The 22,698-nt window shown below is 40.1% G+C and overlaps 1 protein-coding gene and 1 pseudogene across 1 annotated transcript in view; both read right to left on the bottom strand.

The window, feature by feature from the left end:
- plxnb2b (plexin b2b) overlaps positions 1-22,698 on the bottom strand; it is a 275,822-nt gene that overhangs the window by 128,983 nt on the left and 124,141 nt on the right. The gene's annotated exons all lie outside the window — the stretch shown is intronic.
- On the bottom strand, positions 22,086-22,203 carry LOC114466289 (uncharacterized; annotated as a pseudogene).

Raw genomic sequence — 22,698 nt, 5'->3', positions numbered from 1 at the left:
GAACCGGTAGTGAAGTGGCCCGTCACATGCTCGTTCTGATTGGCCGAGAACGCACGATGCACACAGAGGCCGAGTTATTTAATTATTCAAGGTGTGTTCTTCAAGATTGAAGAGGAAGTATCAATGCGCTCAGGACTGTGATCACTTCATTCAGCTGGATCAAATTCCCTCAGTAAGATAGATCTGCCTGATGGGAGAGGCAGAAAGGGAGCTGGCAGTGATTCTGGGTAAGCTGGTAACGGTCCATGGACCATTTGGTACTGGGCTGCACACCGGAGTCAACCTAAATTAAAAAGTTATTTGCAAAATCAATTTTCTCGTATTGACATCTCATGATCAAAAGGTGGCAAAAGCACAAACTGCACCTTTCTGTATTCACAGAACTACTACAGAGCTGTTCTCTTCATTACGGTCTGTTTGCTGAGCTAAAAAAATACACTGATGTCAATGAGCTGCAGATCAAGTGTGGAGAGGGCAGGGACCATCTACAAAGTGCAACACCAACAGGAATTTTCAACAATGGTAAATTGATTTGATTTATTTAGGGCTTTTATGCCTACACTGAAGTAGTCCTAAAGCACTTTACAATAGCAACTCATTCACCCATTCACACACCAATGGGACTGAGCTGCCATGCAAGGCGATGGCAACCACTGGGAGCAACTTAGGGTTCAGTGTCTTGCTCAAGGACAATTCGACGCATAAACCAGTATAGAATGAAATCGAACCACTTGATCAAAAGACAACCCCTCTACCACCTGAGCCACGGTCATACAGTATATTACAAAATCAATCACCTGCTATGCTGATCATACTGCAACAGCTATTCTAATAATAATAATAATTTGTGTAGCCCAACCCAACATGACAGTTTGTATCAGTGACCTTCCAGTTACAAGTGCGCTTCATAAACCATGAGGCCACCACTCCCACTAGACTTTTATGTAAGATTGTATCCGTCTTTGATTAACAATTTCAACAAACCCTCTTACCTGACCTGGTTCAGGTCAAGCGGGGAAGTTATCAGAATCAGAAATGTTTTTAATGGCCATGTACAGTTTTAAGGACAGTACAAGTACAGTGGGTGACTTGGGGTGTGTTCATGTGGATGTTGGCAGAGGGAAAGAAGCTGTTTTTGTGTCTGGAGGTTCTGGTCCTGATGGACCGAAACCTCCTTCCAGAAGCGAGAGATTGAAACAGTTTATGACCGGGGGGTCTGCCACAATCTTTCCTGCACGCCTCAAAATCCTGGAGGCGTACAGGTCCTGGAGGGAGGGCAGATTGCAGCCGATGACCTTCTCTGCAGAGTGGATGATACGCTGCAGTCTGGCCTTGTCCTTGGCCGTAGCTGCAGCGTACCAGATGGTGATGGAGGAGCAGAGGATGGACTGGATGATGGAGCTGTAGAAGTTCACCATCATCTTTGTTGGCAGACTGAACTTCTTCAGCTGCCGCAGGAAGTACATCCTCTGCTGAGCTTTTTTGATAAGGGAGCTGATGTTCAGCTCCCACTTGAGGTCCAGAGTGATGATGGTCCCCAGGAAGCAGAAGTACTCCACAGAGCTCACTGTAGAGTCTCCCAGGGTGAGGGGGGTGAGGGGGGGTGGGTTCTTCCTGAAGTCTGCTATCATCTCCACTGTCTTTAAAGCGTTGAGCTCCAGGTTGTTCTGGCTGCACCAGGACACCAGCCGGTCTGTCTCCCACCTGTAGTCAGACTCGTCTCCATCAGAGATGAGACCGATGATGGTCGTGTCGTCTGCAAACTTCAGGAGTTTGACCGACTGGTGAGAGGAGGTGCAGCTGTTGGTGTACAGGGAGAAGATCAGAGGAGAAAGAACACAGCCCTGAGGAGATCCAGTGCTGATAGTCTGGGGAGCAGAGATGGTTCTTCCCAGCTTCACGTGCTGCTTCCTGTCAGACAGGAAGTCTGTGATCCACCTGCAGGTGGAGTCTGGCACGTTCAGCTGGTAACGTGCCAGCGTGCTGGTACTATGTGAAGCTATAATCTCTTTCAAAACATCTCTACTCTTTGAGTGTATTTTTTTGTACATTGTAACTGTTATAAAGTATTAATATAACATAAGCAGGGCTTTCGTTTAGGTCCACTGAACTGATTGTTCTCGTCATCAAGGGTGAGGAGAGGACGCTAATCCACTGTGGAACGGAGAGTCGGCAGGATTTGCCCCCAGTATCCTTATTAGTGGGAATTTACTGATACGTGGGAGGCGCTAATGACTGAGGAGGTTGAGGGGTTGCAGTGAACTCTTGATACACCAAAGATGTCCTATGAATGTTTAATTTGAGGCCTAATAAAAAGAGAGGGAAGACAGACAGTAGGGGATGGGACTATAAAGAGAGTCAGCTCTCAGAGGAGGTTACTGAGCGTTTTCCTATCACAACATGCCTGATACGTGGCAGCCGCCTATGATCAGACATAATGCTCCACAGTGCCAAACACTGCCACAGCTGAAGGACGCACTCAGCTTTGTCGCCAAAAGCAAACAGACTGATGTGTGGATAAAAAAGGATAAAGGATCTTTCCAGGTGATAAAATTCCCAAATGCTTTTGTTAAACACACACCCTGCTGGAGGCCTGGCCATGGTAAATCTTTTTAATTACACGCACAAGAGCCTAATTAATTGTATCTGTTGTACCAGAGGCTAAACTGCTCCCAATTAGAGTTGAATCAAAGAGATGGTGTACGCAGATTAAGAAAACGTGCTTTCCTTTGTTCTTACTCAAAAAATGATGCAGAGAAAGCAAAGACAATGCTTAGCTTACAAAGTTGCTGACTAATTGAAGAATTTTCTCCTGTGTGGGGGATCGTTTCAGAGACTCTCTTTGTCTCGTAGGCTGCAAAGACAAACAATAATGAATATAGTTTAGCAAAGACACACCGTTTGGCATCAGAGTAACAGTTTGTGAATGAATAGAGGAGAACAAAGCCATGGGATGGTGTTGCCCAAAAGATTTAAAAGGAAGCATAGAACATGATAATTTAATAAATCAATAAATAAATAAGAAAAGGGAGAAAAAAGTGGATCCCATATTCTTTGCGTTGCTTTGTCATTTGATTTTTTTTTAATGTTTTATTATTATAATAAATATTTTAAAAAAAACAACAACAAAAAACAAGCTTTGGTCCTCTACCAGAGGCATGGGAATTTGATGGTTCTGCACAGTATCTTAGTTGTTCCTAACAGTGCACCCTTCTGTATTGATGTTTCAGATCTGTGGGAGCAACTCTCCCAGTTTGGGGGTCACTGCCCTGAGAGCTCCTACTACCACAGGGATCACGTTAGCTTTGGCCTTCGAAATCTGCCGAAGTTGTTCTTTAAACCCTTAGGACTTTTCCACTTTTTCGTGTTCCTTCTTTCTGATGTTACAGTCTGCTCCTCAGATATGGGGTAAAAGCAGAGTATTTACCTGTACATATATGACAATAAAGGTGATCCATCACCTGTTATTCATTCATTCAAAATACAATGTGAAGACAGTATGTATCAATACATGCCAAAAACATACATGCATATCATACATTCATACTATACTTATGCACAACCAATTATATATAAAAAATGTCATCACACCAATAAAAAAAATATACCACCTGAAGTAATGTTTAAAGCACAATCTGGATTGTCTTATAGATACAAACTATCTACAGTATCTATCTATCTCACTGGGCGTGAGACACACGAGTGCGGCTGATGCGCGTGCATGGAGGAGAGATGGACAGGTAGCCGCGCGCGCGCACACACACACACACACACACACACACACACACACACACACACACACACACACACACACACACACACACACACACACACACACACACACACACACACACACACACACACACACACACACACACACACACACACACACACACACACACACACACACACACACACACACACACACACACACATCGCACCGCCATTTTACTTTGCACCTACACATATACCCCTTATAACACTACAGAGTATGTACACCTTTTAGTACATCCAGCTTTTAAACTCCACTTAAGCTCCCACATAAATACATACTTTTGACGGGCACTGTACTAGTAACCCTAAACATCAGAACTGCAGCTAAAACATTTATGACAGTCTGTAGATTACCACCAGGCCTTGGTAGACCAACTGCTTCATAGTGCTTTTCCTCAAAGGGAGCGGTCATGATTCACTCATACTTTATTATAGGAGCATGTGATTGCTGCTCTTGCTTAATGATAATAATTTGTTCATCATGCTTTGGAGGAGATAAGACAGGTCATCAAGAACCCTCTGACATGAGACTGGATATGAAATTATTCAACACAATCTACAAATAGTTTTCCCTGATAATCAACTCTACAGCTTAATATTTTTTTGTTCTTGGTGATGTTTAATTTCATCTTTGTTTCCACTCACAATGTTGAAGTGTAAAAATTGTTATTGTGTTCAATTGGCATCAGTAACTTGGCCATATGTACACGTCTATGAATAAAGATTAATTCCCTAATGTGTTGAATAGTGTCCCTTATATTTTATCAACTCAATGAGAGGGAGTTAAAGTGTTTTGCACGTAGCTGAATCTGCTCAAAAATATAAAAGTAGTCTGATGAAACAGTCAGGTCCTTTCTTTTTTTCCTTAGCAGGAAACATTGGCTTAAGGCCTGGCAATCCACATCCAAAATAACTTCAGACAAGTTCTCTGTGAGTCGCAGCAGAAGCAAGGGGATGTGGTGGTGGAGGTGTTGGGGTGTAACTCCTGATTGTTACCATGGCAATGGTGACCAAGGATCATGAGATTGCACGCCATGCAGCTCGTGATAGCTGCGAGAGGCCACATGTGGGAGATATTCCCAAGGTTTATAATCACACTCAGCCGTCAGCTCGAGAGCTACTTGTGTGTGTGTGTGTGTGTGTGTGTGTGTGTGTATGTGTGTGTGTGTGTGTGTGTGTGTGTGTGGTCTTACTGTTAAACTTTAAGCTTACAACTGGCAGTGAAATTCTAAAATCCTACAGACCAGCTTTCTCATGAGTGAAAATCTCCTCTATGGCCTTCTATGATTTTTTTTAAATAACAAAATACAACTATTCTAAAAGAAATCAGAGCCTGTGTGATCCTATAAAGAACTTTACAATGTTGGGAGGATAAACACAACCCAGAATAATCTCTCATCAGTTTTCTTTGTCCTTGATCAATAAATACATCCACACACAGCATCAGTTTCGCAACCGTGATCCCAGGATCAAATCAATGCCAGCATGCCTTAAAAAAAAATCCTATCATCATTTAGCTGTGGCATGCTCATTGAGTTGCTCCTCTCATCAGCCTACACACTGAATTTTCATTAGGAGGCACTTAATAGAGATGTGAGTGTTTAGTTTGTCTCTGGATGGCTGAGTTTTGTCAATGAGGCAAAGTTAATTTCTATCACAATAAATAACATTGATTAAAACTACTGAATGCTAAAAGGAAGAGTGAGGAAATTAAAGCACACCAAGTTACAATGAGGAGAGTGACCTGGGATTTACAATGAGCCATAATATCATGAGCACTGATGCACCGTCAGAGGACGGGATTTATCAGGCATCAGGTGACTAATTTATCAGACACCAATGACTAATTGTAGGAATATGGAATAGGGCACATGTTGATAGTCACCATCATCAAAACTGTTCCAAGGCTGTAAAAGCAGTGAACCAGTGACATATTCATGGACAGATAAGACTCTGAGGCACATGGAATAAGAAGGCTGGCCTTTGTGGTACACAGTGCTGGAGCTTAAACTATAGATGATGATGATGCTGGTTTTGGGAAGAAGATGTCTAAATAGGATTTTAGCATATGTTGGCATTTTCACAGACTGTATAAGCTTGAAAAGCAGATGGGACATAGTAGTCCTGATGGCAGTCCTCTACTCTTAGCAGGATACAAACCAGGAATGGTTCAGGAATGGCGACAGTAATTAAGATCCTAGGGACGTTGACTAGGACACAACAATGTTGAAATTTCCCTTATTTAGAGTAAAACAGATTTCAGGATTTTTCTGGCCATAACCAGTTGGGATAAAACTGTGTGTGGCTCATCATAAAATGGGTTCAACACATCTGATGTGAAACCTTTGAGAAAACAGTGTTCCTGGATGGCAGTGGCCTTTCCCCAAATTCCCAGACCTAAATCAATCCACCATCTGTGGGATAATCTGGAGAAAGCAGTCTGTTCCCTGGAGACTCAACTTCACATCTAAAAGAACTGAAGTGATCTGTAGCAGATACAACAGCATGCCTTCAGAGGTGTGGTAAAGTTGTGGGTAAAACATTAGAAACCTATCATTACTGTGGTCATAACATTGCGGCTGAGTAGGTTTAGGAGAGTGTCAGACAAACCACAGTCAGTCTTTTAGGAGTATCCAATTATTAAACAAAAAACATTTCAAGCTGCAGTATGTAGAATCATAGACCCCCCCCCCCCCCCCTATCTGTTTTGAATTTATCTGTATCCTTGTGAATGCACACAACTGTGAAGCTCTTAGCAACTTTTTTGTCAATAGTGACTAGTGACAAATGTAGAGACGTTATCTTGTGTTATTGGAGAGTTTTCTGATGTTTTGAAAGCACGTATCAGTCACTAGTTACTGTCCTCATGGCAGCAACCTCTGTCGTGAGCCCCTCCTCCACCACAAAGCTCTCACAAGCAGCTGCAGTGATCCCAGCTGCAGGTCAGAGCAGACCCAGACCACTCCTTGTCCAGACTGAAAATTATTTGCTCATGTTCTTTCTACCTTGGATATCCTTCTCCTAGGTTTACACACATTTTACCCTGTCTGTTATAACTCTCCCTCTGACACCAGTATGTGGTGCGGACTAGGGTTGGGTACCAAAACGCGATACCAATATGGCACCGGGTCCGACGTAAACTGTAACAACCAGACCGAATAAGAATTAACATTTTGGTGTGCTCCCCACCCCAGTTGTTGATCGTGACTCATCAGATTCAGCACACCCATTGCTCATAACTGATAGCGAGAGGATAAAAGACTACATGGAGTTTACTTAAAAGCCGAACAATGCACCATGTTTGATAACCTACGTGCACCCGGAGCAAACACGTCAGCAACAGCAGCAGCCAGTGTCGACCTCCCCAGACAAATTGAAGTGAGTCCTGCTCCCAGCGCTGCCAGTGTGGCGGACATCATCACAGATGATGACAGCAGCCTTTCCTCTTCCAAAACACCGTTTACGTTCAACGTATGACAACAACATATGAGCCATGTCTATACTTCAACTCAGTGTCCGCTGACTTTGTTTAATGTTAAGCTCTTAACAAGTCGTGTTTGTAAACAAGATGTTGAACTTAAACTTTAACACCAGATTTAAAAGGCACAGTTTTGCATTTACACAGGAATGCAACAGATTGGCTAGCTCAGTGTTTACTGCAACCTGCGGCTCAGGAGCCGCATGTGGCTCTTTGACTCTTTTGCAATGGCTCCCTATAGCTAAAAAAAAAAAAATTGAAATAAAGAATTATTTTTACAAAGGCTATTAATGATTATTGACAAATAAAATCATGATAACAATATTAATCTCCAGTATTATATAGTTTAATACAATATTCTTTTATTTGATATTATTTAAATGTTTTTGATTATTATTTCCATATGTTACTTGTATATATATTATTTAAGGTAATATTGTATTAATTTGACCCTGAAAATAAAAGGGTATTGTATTTTGACAAAGTGTATGCAGTTAACCGTTTAAAAAACACAGAGTAGGCACCGGTATCGGATAAAACCTAACCGATGCCCAACCCTAGTACAGACTGCGTGTGGTCACGGACGTCCTCTTTGAGCCTGCATGGACCTATATGAGGTCAGTTCCATCTGAATATGTTTGCCTGGTTGGGCCCCTCTTTCTCTTGGGACGCCAGGGCTATACATAGTATTTTATTTATTATTTAATTCTATAATTCTATTACATTTATGTGTGGAGACCTTTCATGGTTCATTTGTTTACCTTTAACTGCTTTTTTTCTTATAATAAATACATTCTATACATTAAATCCATGCTTGTGGATCAGTGGTACGCAACAGTGTAGTGCACGGGAGCCATTGTGGGTTAAAAGAGATTCCAACTGAATCTGTCTCTTTAACCATTATGGGCACAGACACACACTGATGTTACATGCAAAAACACTTCCTAAATCATGCAGACAGTCATGGCCTTAAAATGTACTTGTTGGGGTGCACATTAGCAAAACAACTCAGAGAAAACATACTATGACAGCAAATGCTGGAGTTGTCAGAAATGATCTGTGCTGCACACTTTGGGTAAAGAAGTGTCTCCTCAGCTGGCGCAGTTTACCCAGGGGTCATAGCAGCAGAGACTAATTGGTTTCAGCCTAGCAGCTCTAGTAAGTCAGTGACGACCAAGGAGGCACTGATGATATGGTTAGTTTTTCTGTGAAAACAGGACAAACCTCTGTTCTTCTACATTTTGTATTTAGAGCTTTAACAGACCAGTAACGCTCAGAAGTTTTATTTCTGCAAAAGCTCCAGGAAACAATTTACTAAGTTCAGTCAAACATTATTCAAATGGAACAATTATAACCAGAAAGCCTTAACCTGTGGATCAAGACCAAAAAGCTGTTTTTAGCTGGTCACAAAGACACTATTTATCCAAAGGATATTCTGATGAAATAATCAGATCAAGATTTCACTATTATTTTTAATCTTTCTAAAGTATTCTAGGTGTCCAAATTCAACTAACTCGTTTCTTTTTAGTAAAATGCAGCTGATTGGAAATAAAATGGTTGTTGCAAAAACCAGACCAGTGGAGTAAAATCACCAAAACCTACATTATTTATTCAATAACATTTCTATAGTATATTGTTGGTCTTTGAGTCAACGTCATAACTTCTCAACAAAGCTAGTAGGTAGTATTATTTCTTGTACGCTGCTGTGTAGGGATGTAACGATTCACTCAACTCCCGATACGATTTGATTATACTGGGTTCACTATACCATTCTCTCACGATTTATTTTACAAAAGGAGACTGTAGACAAATGATGACTGAAAAATATTCTTTTATTTTTATCGGAAAAAAACTAGAAAATACTGTACTATTTTCATTTATCTTTCATTATCCCCTGATAAACTATTCAAAACAACGCAATTTAACTAAAAATAAATCCTGAATGAAATAAATAAAGAAATAATACAAATGAAGAAGAAGCCTATTAATTTAAATTCTGGCTCTACTGTAAACAATGCAAAACTGCATAACAGTTCCTTTTCTTTTTAAAAGTGAAACTGAAAATGTATTTTGTGCCTTAACAAAACAATACAACTATCAGTGTACGGTATTTACATCAGTCAGTCAGTGTACAGTATTTACATAAGATATTTGTTTGGACCAGCAGAGGGCGCTGGTAACCCAGTGGTTGGTTGGCATGCAGCTATTTTAGCAGTGAAGAAGAAATGCTACGCGTAGCAGACAGAGGTAATAGAAAAATGTGACTTTTATAGTAATATTACATATATTATTTCAGTGCTAAAGGGGTAAGGAATCATTTATGAACATGTTTAAGAGTAGTAGGCGATTTCCCTTCTATACAGATATATTATCTTCAACATGACGAGTGCTGTTGTTTGTATCAGGCATTTTCTTTCACGCTACTTGCTTACAATGAGCTGACCAATTGTGCTAAGGTCAGGTACAACGTCACTCTCTAGGTTGCCAGTTTTTAATTACAAACAAATGCATGGCTGGATAGATGACTGGAAATGCGACCTACAGTTTTTATGCACGCAACGCACAGCAGTATCAGTAACATGCAAGAGGGGTTGCCAGGTTGGGGGCCGTCTAGTGGCCAGGGGGCCCTAAGCAGCCGCGTAGTCTGCGTATAGGCTGGGCCGGCCATGCCTGGCACACATGTGAGTGACGTAGTTCAAACAAGAGAAGGATAAATAGATAATAAATCCCTCTGTTGTTTAAAAAAAGTACTGCGATTAAGTTTTCAGAGTATTGATATGAACCGTGATACCTATGAATCGATTTTTAACTGCCATACGATTCATCGTTACATCCCTCCAGCTGTGTATATCTGAATGAAAAAGGTTATCCTACTTTCCCTGTTGTATCATACAGGCAGTAATTCAGAGGTTGGAGTAGAAAGGACAGAATGTTTCCAGATGATAAGAAGGCAACAAGAACCTTTAGCTGCTGCCCAACAATCAAGCTTGGCAGCGGGAGCCTCCGATCTCAAATAGTGCAGTCAGCTAAAGCTCATAAAGAATGAGTGAGATGGTGGTCAGCAGGTGGAAAGGCTATCAGATTCTAGCATCATCCAACCAATCAGACATCGGCTGCATCAATCCTGTGCCTCTAAAGACACGGGTCGTTTGAAAGTGCCTAACCTCAAATAGGAGCTATTGTAGCCCTGATAAAACAACATGGGACAGAAATTACAGCCGTGGTACTTGTCGATACACAGACAGTTCTAGGGAAGGTTCTCAGTTCCAGGGGAAGAATGTGGTTGATTGGTAAGCGCCTTATTAGAGCTGGGTGATATGGACCAAAACTCACATCTCAATTTTTTCTTATATGATGTAAATCTCAATAGTTTTAATTCAGAAAGACAATCAGGGTTAAATTTGCTGATGCAAAATGCCACACAGGCACATTTATTAACAAACAGTTACACAAAATGTGCCACTTTTGGCTTTTTCTCCTATAAAAAACAGCAGGTGTGAGTGAGTTCTGCAGTGTGGCTTGTTTAGAAGAAGGTCTGGATTAGGACGCACTCAGCAATCCATCTGAGCTTTTAATGCTCTTTTGAAAAGTAGTGAAAGCAGCGACTCCTAAAACAAGTGTTTTAAAACAAAATAAATTATAAATTATATGTATATAAGCAATATTGTAAATTTGTATATCGCTAAAATAGAAAACTCAATATACTGTACCTTGAGACTTGCCCAGCCCGACCCCTTATAGTACCAGACTAGGTTACAACCTCGATTTAAAGCGACCGCAGCAGTTCACACAGGATGACTAAAACTGGACCATCAATGATTTGATCACAGTATCGTTCCAAGTGACAAAGATAAAACCTTCTCAAATTGGTCTCTTTAACATGTCGATGACTTCAATAAACTCCACTTTGATGATATGATCATTAATAACATCCCAGGGTTGAATTGTTCAATTGCAAAGTACATTCATAAGTGGCCTGTATAGGGTCAAATGGACATTTGATCTTTAGAACCAAAGGAGAAGAAAATCACTCTCTTCAAGGACATCAATCTTGTTCAGCTTAAAAGATCTTTTCTGCGTTTTCCACCTTGGTTTGCTGTTCGGATTTGTTCACAACGCTGCATGTTCAACATCACAAATCAGGGATTGCATGGCTGCTGTCAGGGATTATCACTCTGCTCTTTGGGTTTTTCAATAAATTGCTATATTGGAAAACAACAGCAACAACAGGAAAGAAAAAATTTCCATCAGCGTCTTTGTATAAAAAGACCATTTATGCGTGTGAAGCTTTTTTTTTTATGCACCTACAGTATAATACTGTGCTTCCTCATGAATAAATAAATGATCTGACAGTCTGCGGTGACAGAGACTCATGAGCTTTTGTGTTTCTGGATGGGAGTCACATTGAAACTGTATGAGGAAAGCATAAATCAAAAAACAGCATATAAACACTGGACATCATAGAGAGATTTTGGAGCTGTAATATGTTTAATATCTAAGTCGTTCATCCTATACAAGGCTGCAGCTTGAATCTGTTTGGCACAGCCCAGAGAGGAATCCTCTTACTTTGGATTTTATGAGGTCAGCAGTGGAAATGGACAGAGTTCAGACAGATGGGGCCCAAGTGAGATAATAGAAAAAAAAAACATGGGGAGGAGCATCAAAGCAAACACTAGATAAAGGCTGTGGTGGGTGTCAGGCAGAAATATGGCAAAATTAAGAGGGAAGGATTAGATGCAATTAGAGAAAGCCAGAAACGATGCAAAGAGGGATTAACGGTTGCACGGAGGACACTTGCTGCTCAACTCTGCTTTCATCTTCCTCTTATTGGAAGCTAGTCTGAGTACGGATATTGCCAGAATTCCATATGAAACACACTAATTTAGCTGCAGATGAATGTGTAGAAATGAATCATCCATGCAGTAGTTAGGAGAGATGTTTCATTGTTAGAAGGTTGCGGGTTTACAACCAGGTTTTTCACCGCTGTCAGAGAGCACATTCATTCTTCATTTAGGTGTATTAGACCATCTCTATATGTTAAGAACTCAGTGTTACACCCCTAGTCTACATTAGGAGTGTGACGATATCTCGATACGCGATATATCGCAATATTTTTTCGCACGATCGATTATCAATATGCTCACGCTAAGTATCAATTTAAATATATATATATATATTTTTTTTATTTAAGATTTATTTTATTATTTTCAAAACCTTTTCTGCTTTTTCACTAAAATGTGCAGGTAGGTCTTCACAGAAACTTTGTCATTATTTGTTTGAAGGAATCAATATTTTACTGGAATATTGCACTATACTGGTGTCACTGGTAAGAAAGACCCTATTTTTTGTTTACAGAAAGCACTATTGGAGATATTTATTTGTTTACACTGGTATGTTGACACTTATTTACAGAAATGTTGCACCAAAATAGTGTCACTGTTCATAGGACACTTTTTCAATGTATTGTCTTTCAGAGATATAAAATAAAAATTATCTTTTTTCACTTGAACTTTTTTTTTTTTCTTGTTATGTCATAGATTATCGTAGATTGATTTCTGACCAATATATTGATAATCATAGTATCGTCATATCGTGAGATAATCGTTATCGTGAGCTTTGTATCATGTATCGTATCGTGAGGAACCTAAAGGTTCCCACCCCTAGTCCACATAGTATGCGCTACATACTACTACTGTATGTAGTCATGCTTGGGTAACAGCTACTTATCAGAAGAACATTCACAAAGATGTAGGAGCCAGAGTTTCCCAGTGGAACATTGTCAAAAACATTTCGGACTCCATCAGCTTTTTACTAACCGTCTCACTCCTCCTGTGTGTGACAACAGGAAAATAGTGATTGCTGCATCATTTCTTCGAAACAAGGGAAAAATGACTCCAGGTATACAGACATAATGAGATTAAAGTCAATTGATGAGGTCATGAAGTTGGCTAACTCTGAGGTGGATTTAGTGTTTAGTTACTCTGTAAGTATAATAAAATGAATGAGTGATGATACGGATGTCAGCCGTGTCACAATGTTGTTTATTTCCTCCTCACTTTCAGTGATTGCACAACGGATTTCACATCAGTCACAGTGAAAGAGAGCAGCTTTCCTTTAGTTGCTCCAAGACGTCAACCTCCCCCCAGTGCTGATGGACTGGACTTACTGCTCGTCTCCTGCTGCACTCTAACCACTAATGCTGATTCTTAATTCTTAATCCGCCTTAGCCTGCTTTTTATTTTTAGCACTTATTATGTATGGGTAGATTTGACTTAATATTGTCATATTTTTTATAATTTCACAGGCAAAACATGTCCAAAAGTGTAAGAATGTTGGTTATTATATTAGACATTATTGATTTAATATATTTTAAGTTGATTAAATTAACCTTGTCTGATATAGCTGATGAATTACTGCTCAAAAAGTTCAATTTTGAACTCACTATATAGATGTATTTATATATAGATATATATATTTCATATTTTGTAATTAAATGGTATTGTTGTATTTTATCAAATTGTATTGGCGCTAATTGTAAATAGACATAATTACCAATCATTAACAATTGTGCATAGAAGGTGCAAATTGACAAAATTGTAGTCGGGATGTAGCAAAATGCAAATTCTTGGCTGAAACTGAAAATGGCTCTTAAAGTGTACTAACCACTGGAAATATAATATTGCAATAGTATAAATTATTATTGATGCTTCAAAGAATAAATCAATTAAAGATATGAAAATTTTTATTTAGCACTGAAATTCCAACAATGCACATTATAAAATAAGAAATAAAATGTTTACCTTGACCCCACTAATACAATAAATAATATTGTACAAGCCTATAACTGACTGGGCTGCTGAAAGAGAGTAAAATTAAATCTCTTCTCTCATTAAAACACAAAGTACATTGAAGTCAGAGCGTCCAAGACACACACGTGTGTGCTTTCATTGCAACGTGCATCATCTCTTGTGCACGCTGCTTTTAATAAGTCATTATTTTTATAACGTGGAACAAGTACAGTTGTTATGTAGGAAAGAGGATCTCTGTGAAGCGTGCGTTGACAGACTCTGAAACCTGATTCTACCCCTGATACGTAGCGACGCGTCAGACTGCAGTGTGGCCCGTTGGGTCGAGGTGACACAGAAACATGAAACACACTCACGTGCCCAATCAACTCTGCTCAGAAAAGTCTTTAGTGCTCCGATGTATTGAAATACAACTGCTCCCGTGAGTCCGAGGAGAAGTTTCAAGAAAAGCGTGTGCGCTTGACCGCAGCTTTTGCTCAAGTCTTTATAACATCCTGCTGCGGTCGGGTTTTTTTGTTTTTTTTGCCCCATTTTCAGCTGAACATTTCCAGTGGCTGGAATTTCGGTGGTCGACCAGATGAACCCTGTCATCTTGTCGGGTGTAGATTGGCTGCCTGCTCCGACTAGGACCGTAGACACGTTGCAGCTAGCTACATGTAGCTAGCTGCTACATGTTTAGCATTTAGGTGGAACAGGGGGCTACAAAGCTCCGGTGATCGGCAAACTCTTTCTCATACAATTAGCACACAACTGGGCTTTTGTCTTCCATCCATTTTTCAAAAAAAAAACTACGATTAACGCCCATGACCACAGCAACGACTTCTCCCATTTCTTGTGTTGTGGTCTGTGCATCAGTATTATGTGTATACAGGAAACTTGAACAATGAAAAAGATTCTGCAATGTATGGAGTGCAAAAAAAAGGGATTAACTTATCTTTTCAGTGCGTTATTTTTCTATAATTGATTATTCGCAATTAACGCGATAAAGTCCCAGCACTAATTACTAATTACTTTTTTTCTCCAGTGCACAGAGCATTCACTCCTACAGTCAGTTTCAAAATTCCTATGAGCTTTGCGTGCATGTTTTTCTTTTATGTGTGTAGAAACCCGGATTACCTAGTGATAACCAACTCGTATGTAAAATCTGCAGGCCCTGAATAGTACAACTTTCCAGCTGTGAAAAAGAAAGCCACCATCCACGAGTATGCCTGCCTAGCCTCACAGTCCAGTAATAGAAATAAGCAGTTCTGTCTGAATTGAATCTTTGATAACAAAAAAAAGTGTCATTTTTCCACTTGGCTGCTCAGATCTGCTGAAAACAGTTGTCTGCCTCCACCTACTTCTGTCTATTTCTGTTAGAAATGAAGCAGGAGGACAGAAAGGAACTACTCCTCTCCAGCCTCGAGGTGAGAATGATCTCCTCCCTGCAACAAGCCATCGCTCTTTGCAGGACTGCCTACAGAAAAGTGTTGGCCAACAAAATGTATGACAGCAGCTCGCTTATGCTAGCTGCACCATCCATCGGCTGGAGTTTGGTTTTGTTTTCAATCACTCCATCTCACATCTGAACTGTGCAGCCCCGCAGGAAGGCGGGTGGATGATAAGCTGACAGCTCCGCTTCCACAGAAGTTTGAACTCTTTGTCCCACGGGGCAGAATGGGTGGAAATGAAGGGGACTAAAACCAAGAGGCCCATCAATATCCTGTCATGACTGCCTGGAAGAGTGTCTGCTGGAGAAATGCTGAGATGACACAAGACAGAGACATTTTCATTTAAAATGTATTCTGAAACAAATAAGTGGAAGTCTTTGCCTCGACTTGGAGACAGAAAAAACAGGAGCCAAAAACAGTGGGCTTCATAGGTCTGAGGTCAAGATAACCTTTTAAATGATAACAAAATCATCTGGTCTGAGAACTCCAGAATGAATTGCAGTCTCTCTCTCTCTCTCTTTTTTACATACAGTTAGTCAATTCGTTTATTGAAATGAATTATAAAATGTGCAATAGCTGTGTAATCTAAACTATGCTGTATGACTGTTAGCTTTGCCCAGACAAAAAAAAATCTCCTGAAAACAACCCCAGTTTACATGCAAGAAACATAAATATGTATACACATAAATATACAAAAAGAAATGTTACTAACAATGGTAAGTACTTAATGGTAAGATTGACCATTTTGAAATCCTCAAACAGCGGTCATCACTCATTCATCTTTGTTTTATTACTTTACAAATAAATGTGACATGTGCCAAAAATGGACACTGTGCATTACAATGTTTAATATAAAAAACAAACAAATGCAAACAATTACATTACTTTGTAGAAACCTGTTTTTGTCTCGACTTTAAACAGTTTTTTTTCAATAAATTCTTGTGAATAAAAAAGTGACTTTGATTCATTTATTTATTAAAACAATAAAGGCTGGATCCTCCAAGGGGGTGAATACTTATTATAAGCACAGTAGACTGAAGCTTCAGATGCTGTTCCTAGAATTTGTTGACGTACGGGCTTGTCCTCCATGTTGCTTGCTCCTCTACCACATTTCTGAAGCTCATCCTGCCGAGCATTTTGTTGACGTACTCCTGGGGCTTCACTGTTTCATCTTGGATAGTGGCTTTCATCCTCACTAGTCGGGTCCCTTCATTCCACTTGGTGTATAAGCTCAGTGTGCTGGACTGGGTGAAATCTTCAAACCATAACGAGAAGCTTACTTGTCTTCATATATGTGGCTTCTATCTCCTTTTGGCCTGCTTATGATCACCGCTGGGTATCTGATGAGTGGCATTGCGTGACTCATTCTGACTGTTCATCTGACTCCTCAGGACTTGCCTTATTGTCTGTAGGTACTTGGTTGTGGTTGACTTCCTTCTGGTGATTTACATAAGCCTGTGAGATATCTACAAGTGGGTACTTGTCTGTACTGTCCTTGTTGTTTTGGCTCTGATGCTGTGGAAACTTTTTTTTCCCGTGTGAAGGAGGTGGAAAAGTTTGTGTGCTGGGTGGGTGAATCACCCTTGATACAAGCCTCTCTGCTTCTGCATCAGCTGGCGTAAGTTTCTATGGACATCAGGTTGCATTAGATGATCTCTGATGCACCATCTGCAGAGACTTCCTGTCCACAGCCAAGCAGTTCCCATCCATGGGATGATGGAGGAGGTGCTCTGCCACCACACCCCTGTGGAAGGCTGAGAGGACTGCAGGGCTCAGTCCTACCTGCTTTAGCCTCCTCAGGAAGTAGTCGGTGGGCCACAATAGCTGCGTTTCCATTACCCTTAGAAATGCACAAAATCTACATAGCGCAATAAAAACTGGTAATGGAAACACCTGAATTTAGAAAAAGCACTCAAATCTCGCTAAAAAGTGTTTACACTTTCATGTGGAGGTATTTAAGACATTTCAATATTGAAATGTTGTTGCAAAAGTGCCATGGAAACACTTTTTCCGTAAACACACATCCCAGGTCGTGACGTACCTAGTCACAACCACTGCTCTCCGAGAAAAGTGGTATAAGGAGGTTCTGAACAACCGTCTTTCTGCAGGGAAGTCTCACGGGATGAGATTTCACGGGAGTTATGAGGCTCCTTCTCAAAACAATGTTCAATGGAAACACTTTCAAAGCGCAATTATACTTTGTTGACATTAAGAAATATCACTTTTATTTAGCAAAAATCTGTAATGGAAACCCACCTAATGACTGTGTAGGTGGTCCACTTTAAGTCACTAGAGATCATCTCCTCCTGATGTAGAGGTGGAGAGGGACATGGTTGTTCCCTCTCCTGATGTCCATCTCCTTTGTTTTCCCCACATTAATGCAGAGAACGTGGTCCATGTACCACTTCACCAGGTCCTCAACCTCCTGTGTGTAGGCAGATATGGGATACGTGTCCCAATACCGCTGAACCTCAGAAAAAGATTGCTCGAGTATTTAGCATTGAAGGCTAAGGTCCTTGGGGGAGCCAATCATTTATTTTATAGTAAATTTGGTTTGCCCAATCCCTTTAAAACCCTGACCTAAAAGTAAGTGACATGTTGGACACGATGATAATTTTGATCACATTTAAGTGGGTTTAAATCAGAGTGTTTTGGGATTGAAAAAATGACTTTCCATATATTCAGCTAGTGAATATAATGGTGAGAGCAGTTAATGCTGCCTAAAGATTATTTTAAATAAATGTGTCTTTCCTGTACATGAAATTGACTAGTTGTCAATACATTTCTAGATTCTATTATAAGGCACTAGTGCAGTAGTCTATACCAATTAGGCATGTGGTCTTTGTATGAGAAATGTGTATTTCTTTGTTTGAGCATTTGATATGTTTTCTAAACTATCAGATGAGTAAACAGACAGGGAAAGAAGGTTGCCACAAATGGAGATCAATGGAAGCATTACAAGGTTCAAATTGGTTATATTTTGCATGCATTACAAATACTCCCAGGGACACTTGTTATTATAAATGTTTATATTGATAGGAACAAACTGTGTGTCTGTGCATTTTAAGCAGAAGAAAATAATAATCCTGGAACATTAAGGAGACATCATTGCAGAAAGCAGATACACAAAGTCCTGACACACGTGCACACACTTTTTTTCTTTCACACATTCCAGCCAATTACATTATCAGGCAAAGCTCCAACTGCTGAAAAGATATTCCCAGTCCAATTTCTTTCCCACTATCTTAGCCCGTCATCCTCAGAAAGCAATCAGACCAGACGGGAGCAAAGAGCAAGTGTGAATTGATATTGTGGATGTGATTATGAAAAAAAACAGTAAGAAGCGAAAGTACGTTGGATTCAAAGCTATCGGAATCTCTTTGATCATGGTAACGGTGGATTAGAAAGGATTCTCCAAAAGTTTCACCAAATCCCCATAAAAGCCAACCAGTGAGAGAAAACTCCAGCCAACTCCTAAGGTCAGGTTAGACTAGTCAACGTCCAGGCCAGTTACTTTCAGCAAGTTTTAATTCAATTAAAGGTTTTTAAATCTGAACTCATTAAAGGCAAAATACAGAAAAAAACAGCAGTTATTTGATTAACATTTGGACAGTTTATCTTGGTTGAGTGATTTTCTCTTCCTAAAAGATATACTACTCCAGTTTGTTCTAAAACCAAAACAACTTTTGTCATAAAACAACAGAAATGACTCGTCTCTGTAGTGTCTTTGGGATACTGTCAACAGGCAGTAGAGGGCTGTGAATGAAGCGCACCCTGAGTTTATGAATGCTAGGGATGGGAATCGAAAAAATCCCTGTAATCCAATTCCTAGAAATAGTTTGTTTGCTTGCCTGTCAATTCTGTTTATTGGTTCCTCTTATGTCACAAATACATGATGACCTCACACGCCAGCAGTGTGTTGTTTAAACCATAGACTGGTGGCTCTGCATTTAGGAGTCAGTGATATTTGCGTAGTTTTTTGGCAGTTTAGACGGTGTTTTCGGGTGGTTTAGGCAGTGTTTGAAGCCTGTTTGAAGCGACCAGGACGGGAGGGGGCGGGCGGTGCACCTGATGAGCAGTCCCCCCGGAAACATTTCCCCATAAAAAAAAAAATGTCTCAGAGACAACGTTTCAACCTTATTTTGTCCATTTCTGTGTTCAACAGTAGATTCCGTTTTCATTGGTTGATTCCATGATTCCATTAATGTGTATTTTATAGGGCCCTAGTGTAGTTGTTAGTGCACTCAGAGACTCGGTGCAGCGATACAAGCATGTGTCCTGTAACCATCTCTGATTGGCCAGCAGACCAGGAAGGCGGTTTTCTGCAATTCTGATTGGTGAACATACATATCATTTAAATGATGAGGACAGGAAAAAAACCTCCAGCATCCGAGGTTAGGCTATCACAGTAGTGAAAACCTTGTTTACCTTGTTCAGCATTACCCCGCAGGAAACTAAAGACACAAAGATAAGATAATAAAGAGTTAAAGCAAACAAATCCATTCCCTTACCCAATAAGAATCGATAAGAGAATCTGTAAGGAATCGAATCAATAAGCAGTATCGATAATGGAATTGGAATAAATTCCCATCCCTAATGAACGCTGCAGTCTGCGATGTTCTGCCAGATACAGATTTATTTGTAAAGTTTATTTTATACTCAAGACAGCTCCATTTGCCTTCAAAGCAAAAAAATGAGGCATGGCTAAAATCAAAAATGTATCTTAAACTGTACAGGCACCAGGAGATTGACAGCAACAGATTGGATATGAAATAGACAAACAAGTCAAGGAGGTTCATTTTGTAACAGTGGAAGAAGAAAATATTGTGTCTTCAACTGTAGATTTCAACCTTCCTTTATGATGGATGGTGGCATCCTGAATGGGGTCAGCTGTGCTGCTGCGTTAATGGAGGAACATGTCTTTATGGAAGTTAACCATTGAGCGTTTTGATGTTTTGGCAGGCTCTGGTGTAAGCTGCATCGCTATAAACCAGGAGAGATTGAGTTTGTCCAGTTAGGGGGAGGGGATAAAGGTCCTAAGGCTGCTTTCACATAGGGATAGATTGGGTTTTGTGCCGTATGGGCAGAGAACAACTGATAATGTTAATTACCTTGATTTAACTCAGTTTGCGTTCATGACGCACTTTTGGAATTGCTCCAATTTGACAAGAAAAACCCCATCAGTTATAAGAGCTTCTTGTTTTTGATGCACTGTAACTCAAATGAAAATGATTTTCAGCAGTACAAATCAGTAGAATGAACAAGCAGAGGTAAAGCAAGCTTCTCCTAAGGGTGTTACAGAGTCGTATATTTGTTCTCCCAGTTGAGTTTTTAACATCCACACACACTGCTTTACTTATGCATATGAGCTTTAATGCGTTTTTATTTTCATTTTTTACTTTCATCTACGTTCTATCAGCCAGCTCTATATCATATCATTTGATTGCAATCACTTAGATTGTTGTATTAATGCAAAGTAGAATCTGCTTCTTTAATCTGCTTCAGACTTTGGTTGCGTGTTTACATAGAGCTATACCAAACTGACTTTTTAAGAAAATGAAGCCTAGAGCAATTAGACAGAGTTCTGCTGGTGGTAACACACCCTTCATCTCCAAACATGGACTGATGAAACACTGACTCTCTTTTTCAGTTGTCAATCACTTTTTTTTTTTTCCAATAAGCTGCAGGCTAATATATAATCAGCAGGAGAGGGTAGAGGGCGACCCTCCCCACCTCACAGGACTCTTGTTGTGCTGTGCACGTTTTTCCATTTGTAACAGCCGCTAACATTAAATGTATCGCCACAGGCCAAAGCAATGATAGATTTACCCTCCCGGCAGCATCCCTTGTTTCAAAGAAACACTCAGGATGTGTGATGGTGGAGAGAGGAGGGGAGGGGTCATCTGAGGACAGGAGCCCCATGTCCAATAAGAAGCTGCCAAAAAAGAGCATGTGCAGCTCTTCATCAGGGCTGGTGGTCCTGGAGGGTTGGCTGCTGCAGGCCAACTCTTGTAACTGCAAGCCAGGCAGCACACTGTGCCCAAGTGTCCCCAAAAAGCCACAATATGCGTAAAGACACAAATTCTGAGTTAGACCAACATTTTGATTTATTTCTCTTCCAAGTAAAACCAAAAGATTCCCTTCAGAGCCAGAAGCAGCCTTCCATACCTCCACAGTAAGGCTCCGCCTTGCAACCCATTTCTGTTGTGGATCAGAAATAAGGATGAGTCACAATTTCTCTTGATAATACTCTTTCTAGCAGCAACGTGCTCGCTCTCATCTCCATGATCTGATTCAACAGTTTATTTGTATCTATGAAGCAGTTTAACACTCTTCTTTATCAGCAAGATCCCACTTTGAGACTGATAAAAAGCCTAGAACAGATCTACTAGCATAGGGATGAACTAAGAAGATGAAAGAATACTCGTAGAAATACACAGAACCTAATTCATGCTTTACTTAAATTGAAGTCTTAAACAAGGCCAAAGGTTTTAAAGACCAGGGGCCTCTTTTATAACCATTGCGTATGCCAAAAAATGTAGGTGAAGTGCCTTGCCCAAGGACACAATGACAGATACCACTGCAGGGACTGCCACCCCACTGTGGCACCTGGAATTCTCAGTGGTCTCCCATCCAACTACTAACCAGGCCCAGACCTGCTTAGCTTCCAAGATCTAACGGGATCAGGCAATGACAGGCTGGTGTGGCCTCTAAATCAAAGTTTTCAGTGTTATCTCACATGTTTTTCATCTGTGTCAATTTCCTCAATGTTTTTAGTAATTGTATTTTTTAATGAAATGCAAAACAAAGGCAGGATTCCTAATCTGTGACGGAAAGAAAAAAAAAACAAACAAAAATTATCTGAAAGACTAATATGATTTTTTTTTTTTTTTTTTTTTAAGTCCCCTACTGATGATGGTTCCAAACATACTTCTCACAGTCTGAGGAGATTTTATTCATAGTCTAAACACACTCATATTTGTCGACTGATTTCAGTGGGTTTGACACCAGTTAGACAATGCACAGTTTTCTATGACCACGTTTAAACTACTCCAATAATAGCAGCTTTGTCCACCCAAAAATCTGCATAATGAGTTTGTTTGCACTGAACCCTGGTTCAGTATTTCCTGTACTTATTCATAATGGGCTGATTTATTGGTAATTACTTGGTGACGGGACTGTCGGCTGGTTTAATGAGCGGATAAATAAT

The sequence above is a fragment of the Gouania willdenowi genome, chromosome 6 (genome assembly GCF_900634775.1).
Source record: "Gouania willdenowi chromosome 6, fGouWil2.1, whole genome shotgun sequence".
Lineage (NCBI taxonomy): Eukaryota > Metazoa > Chordata > Actinopteri > Blenniiformes > Gobiesocidae > Gouania > Gouania willdenowi.
This window is presented reverse-complemented; position numbering and strand designations above follow the sequence as displayed.